The sequence below is a fragment of the Phalangium opilio genome, unplaced genomic scaffold (assembly GCF_054372755.1).
Source record: "Phalangium opilio isolate 3A_F unplaced genomic scaffold, DU_Popi_V2 ptg000088l_1, whole genome shotgun sequence".
Taxonomy (NCBI): Eukaryota; Metazoa; Arthropoda; class Arachnida; order Opiliones; family Phalangiidae; genus Phalangium; species Phalangium opilio.
In genome coordinates this window covers 4,761,004-4,766,634 of record NW_028324193.1, presented here as the reverse complement: position 1 = coordinate 4,766,634, position 5,631 = coordinate 4,761,004, and the positions used below count along the sequence as shown (strand labels likewise).

At 40.5% G+C, this 5,631-nt stretch overlaps 1 long non-coding RNA gene across 1 annotated transcript; it reads left to right on the top strand.

Moving 5' to 3' along the window:
* Positions 1–1,002: 1,002 nt before the first annotated feature.
* Positions 1,003–5,222, top strand: LOC149649530 (uncharacterized). The gene is made up of 3 exons (XR_016371676.1): positions 1,003–1,080; positions 1,148–1,224; positions 5,067–5,222. It is a non-coding gene; the product is annotated as an uncharacterized LOC149649530 (long non-coding RNA).
* The last annotated feature ends 409 nt before the right edge of the window (positions 5,223–5,631 follow it).

Here is a 5,631-nt window from a genome sequence, read left to right as displayed (position 1 = left end):
TAAATAGCAAAAAAGTTAATTAGATATATAGGCATAAAATTACAAAATCTCTCCGAGGTCTAAGTTTTTTTTCGTATGCAAAAAAGTTGTCTAGGTGTGTTTTAAATAATTCAAACGAGATCGTGTTATATAAAAAAACCCTTTAGCGAAGGTTAAAAAGAAGTTACTTTGATAAATGCCTAAGGGGACAAATGTTATTCGTATGCAAAAGCTTGTTTAGGCGTGTTTCGAATAATTTGAATAATTCTCACGAGATCGCTTTATATAAGAAAAACAATTTATTAGTGAAGGTTAAAACTAATTACTTTGGGAGGGACGGAAATTGTTTTTTAACATGATTTAAATCTAAATAAATGTATATTAATATTAAACTATAGAGGTATTTTTTATATAGATAGATATCCAAATGTCTTCTATAATCTTTAGTACCAACTCCACAATAAAAAAATGTTTTTTAGGTCAAATTAAAAATAGCGTATCAGACATAATTATATTTTTTAAACTCTTAATAAAAAAAACCATGTCTAAGCCTGTATTCTAAAAAAAAATGGTCTAAGATTTTGGGTATAAAAGCTTGAGCATTGGTATTGGATTCTCACAATCGATCCAGCCATGAACAAGTACCAAGAGTCTCAATCTATGTTTGAATCTCCACCGTCTTCTCCTAATAATCGACAAGGATCCAGCAGCGGTCAACGAACGCTGAGTCAATTTGTAAAACCCGACCCCGTTGAGATCCTCCTCGATTCTGACGACGAGGAGTTTGTCCAGGACGTGTTGCAGAAACACGTTGTCGGCGTCAACGGGGTTGAGGGGTCCTATCGCTTGAGAAGCGACGGGCAATATTTCGAAACTAAAATCCCCCCGCGAAAAGGGGACTATTTTGTAGACATAAGTGTCTACAAATTTAAAGATATAAAAGACGCCCAGGCGGACAAACTGTGGGAGTGTAGACATAAGCGGCTAAAAAGAGTCGTTGACGCTAAAAACAAAGACGCCATTAAACTCCTTAACGCATTCCATCGCTTGGTGGACGACGTGAAGAACGACGCAGAAGCCGCTCAGCAGCCGCCTAGCAAAGTACGTATCTTATTAACAATAAATTTACAAACCAAAATTTTGTTCCAATTTTTTTTATTTCTGATAGAGATTCAAAAAATGAGTTCGAGCAGCGGCAGCAGCGGGAGTGACTCGGAGGGTAGCGACAGAGATGAACACGCACAGGTAAACCGGTACTACACAATTGAGCGGCAGATTGACAAAACGAGTCGCAAGTGGCATTGTAAACAAATCGATTTGCGTATAGCTTTTAAAAATTTGAATGACATCCCAACAAGAGATTTTTTTCGAATTTTTCGAAAAATTCTCGACGAAGTTATACGTAAATTAGTAACCGAGAATCCCGGGTATAATCGGGTTCGATTTGTTTTAAGCTCCCCCGGATTGACGACTCCCGTTAATATTAAATTTATAAAAATTGACAAATTTACCAGTAAGCGAATCATGCGAACCATTTATAGAGTAACGCAATCTAGTCGGGACTTTGTCTTTAATGGTGAAGATTTTCAGTTTGACATAATTTTTCTAAACCTCGACGCGAATATAGGAGTTTATTATAAGTCCATAAAAAATAGAACTTTGGTTAATTTGGATTATTTCGTTAAACAAAATAACCAATTTATTTTTATGGAGAACAATGATAACCTTTGTTTTGCTCGGAGTTTAGTTTTGGGTAAAGAGCTGGCCGATCGCAATTTTTATCGTCAAAAAAAGCAAGGTCAGCCCTTTAACCAGAACAATTTCAAAAAACTGAAACGCGATAGCACCCTTGTGGGTAATATTGCAAAAATCTTGCACAGGAAAGCCGGAGTCTCCGAAGGTTTTGTTACTCTAGAAGATATTCAAAAATTTCAAAATTATTTAGCTTCCCATTATAGAATCGTGATAATTGATGCTGCGAATAATTTTACCATATTTTTCAAAGGCCCCCAAGCTCCTAAATTTATCTATTTATTAAAAATTGGCGACCATATCCACCCCGCGAAAACTTGGCACGGCATGATGGGCGGTGTTACCTCTTGCGATTTATGCTTAAAATCCTTTTACAAATACGAATTGTTAAAAGAGCATAAATGCCCCGAGGATACAAAGCCCTATATATGTTTTCGGTGTCAAGGAGAAGCTTTTCATTTAACCAACGAGGATGCTTTAAAACGTTGCGACGAATGCCACCGCTACTTCTTTCCTGGCCCCTGCTACGAAACTCATTTACTTAATGGCACCTGCGCGAGCCAAAAACGATGTTTAGAATGTGGGCGACTGATGGGTGACGATCACGACTGCAATCCCAAATGCTCTCAGTGTAAAATAGTCCATCCGCCAGGTGAACATTTTGTTATGCCTTTGGAAACCAAAATGAAAGCCTCGCGGTTTATTTATTACGACATTGAGACTATTCTTAGAAATAATATCCACGTCCCTATTTTATTAGTTTGTGACGTAGAGACTGAAGCTGGCTTTGAAACTAAAATTTTTTACGGCGCCAATTGCGTCGAGCAATTTTTAAATTATTTATTTAGCGTAGAGCAGGTAGTTTTGACTGGACAGAAACGTAAGACGTACCAACCGCGCTTTACTAACACTCAAGTCGTAGCTCATTACGCGAAAGCTTTTGATAACTTCTTAATTCTTAACGCTTTAGTCCATAGACACGTCACCCCTGCCGTTATTTTTGACGGTAGTAAAATTTTAATGATTCATCTTGAGGGACCGCAAATTAGATTCCTCGATAGCTTTAATTACATAAGTCAACCTCTGCGTAATTTCACCAGCATGTTTAGCCTCGGCGATGTGGCGAAAGGATTCTTTCCATTTGATTTTCATACCGAAGAAAATCTTAATTACATTGGGGTCATCCCTGAAGCTTCGTACTTTAACGTAGCTCAAATGAAAGCCAATGATTATCGAGATTTTCAAGCTTGGTACGCGTCAATGGAAGGATCTATTTACAACATCAAAGAGGAGCTTATTAAATATTGCATTCAAGACGTCAAAGTCCTAAGACAAGTCGTCGAAGCTTTTAGAAAAATTTACGTAGATCTAACAAAATTAGACCCTTTTTGCTTAAAAAATATTACTTTGGCGGGTGCTTTAACCACTATTTATCTTAACAATTACTATAAACCTTACAGCATGGGTATTGTTCCTTCTAACGGCTATAACGCAAAATTTAATCACAGTCAGATTAGCTTAAAATATCTCGCTTGGGTGGAGAAAACGGAAAATATAAAATTGCGAACGGCTTTAAGCTATGGGGGTGAATATCGGGTGGGGCGCTATTTAGTCGACGGCTATAGCGAAACTCCGCCCAAAATCTACGATTTCCACGGTTGCTACTTTCACGGTTGTCCATGTCAAAAACTTAATGCCTACAATACCCAACTCAAAGCCAGCAACAGATTTCTGTACGAACGGACTCTAGATAGAGAGCTGTTTATTAAAGAGAAGATGGTCGGGTATGAATATACCTCGATTTTTGAGTGTCAATTTGCTAAGCTTTTAAAAGAAAACGCCGAAGCAAAGGCTTTCTGCAAAAGTTTAACTTTTCGACCTCAAATATCAGCCCGTAGCGCTCTCTATGGGGGACGAACGGAAAATTTTGTTCTTAACTGCCACGTGCAAGGTGAGGAGAAAATTTTCTACAAGGATATTATTTCTTTGTACTCGAAAGTTTGTCGCGATTGTCCATACCCTAGCGGCCACCCCATAATCTATAACAGAGATTTTGACAAATCGCCAGGGTGGTATTTTGGCGTTATGAGTTGTCGTCTGTTGGCCCCTCAAGATCTCCACATTCCCTTAATTCCCTTTCGCAGCGGTGGTAAATTAGCTTACGCCCTCTGTCGCACGTGCCTAGAATTGCGAGCGGAAATCTGCGATCACACTGTTAATGAACGGGCTTTCGAATCAGTCTGGCCAACGGTCGAAGTCTATGCCGCTATGGAACATGGTTATAAACTCCTCGATATATTCGAGGTGTACCATTATCCAAAAACGGAATATTTCTTCGCCCAGTACATGACTGATTTTATCGCCTTGAAAGTGAAGAATTCCGGATTTCCCGCTCACGCGCAAACGCCTCTGCAAAAAGAGGCATATATCGCCGATATAAACAAGAATGAAAAGCTTTCTCTGACCGTGGCGGATATTCAATCAAATCCTTCCCTGCGTAATATCGCTAAAATTAATTTAAATTCTCTTTGGGGTCGCATGGCTCTGAATACGGGAAAGATTCGCAGCATCTTTATCAACAATTATTACGAATTGATACGATACGCGAGCGATTACACTCTGGAATTAGTCGACTTACGGCCAGTTACAGAGTCGATCGCTCTCTTATCGTACAAAGCCAAAAGCGATTACATTCTAGACTACAAACTGGGGTCGGCCATTGTGGGGAGCTTTGTTTCTTGCTACGGGCGACTCGAATTGAACAAGATGCTGCTTCAATTAGACCGCGCAGCTTTGCATTGTGACACCGACTCGATAATCTACCGCCATCTACCGGGAAAGTTTGACATTCCAACTGGCAATCATATTGGTTGCTGGGCGGACGAACTCGGCGGTGATTATATAACTTCCTTTTGTAGTACCGGTGCCAAAAGTTACTCGTTTCGCACTAGCAAAGGAAAAGAAGTCAAGAAAATTAAAGGGTTGATGTTAAATCGAGAAAATCTTGAAAAACTTGACTTTGAAACCTTTGAAAGTGTAGCGATGAACCCGGAAAAGGAAGTTACAGTCAATGTCCCTTTTAATTTTAAACGGGATAAATACAAGCTGCAGCTAGAGACCGTTAAAATCACCAAAAGATTTCGCCAAACCTCGAATAAGAGATTGTTGAACGCCGATTTGACAACCAGTCGACCCTACGGTTTCAAAGAGGCAACACCCGCTTCAACATCTCTTTCGCATGAATTACGAGGCTAGGCGAAGACATACTTTTGAGGGCTTGTGGGAATCTTGCGTTCCTATCGAAGCCCTGGCCAAAGACGGTTTCTATCTTGCAGATGTAGAAACACAGACGACGCGCTGCGCCTTTTGCGGCATCGCCTTGTACCAGTGGCGTTGCACGGACCATCCATCGAGGGAACATCGGAAACACAGCCCATCGTGTCCGATGGTTTCCAAAAAACCGTGCAACAATAAACCACTGCGTCAGGGGTTTCCCGAATTCCCGACCAGCGAGGGCGAGGATGTTTGCGAGCCTCTAATCCAAACATGCCCAGCCACCAACAACGAGCGGTCGGGAAACGAAAAAGTGCGCGTGCGCATAAATCCGTCGTGTTTTCTTCTGTAGTGCGTGTGTACCAGCTACCCTCCGAGTCTCGCGTGAACTTTAACCTCATCAACGACCAACGCTTTCGCCAAAGGATAACGGAAATCATCAGCTTATGTTTGACCCACCGCATAAAAAGGTTATTTATTGCTACGCCGCCTGGCAGCCAAACTACGAAAAATTGAAACAATTGATTCCGGGAATTCAGTTTATTCAAGGCTTGCCAACGGCGGATCCGGACTTTTGGGAAATGAATCGCGACTCCTACTTGATACTAGACGATTTAGCTAGTCAAT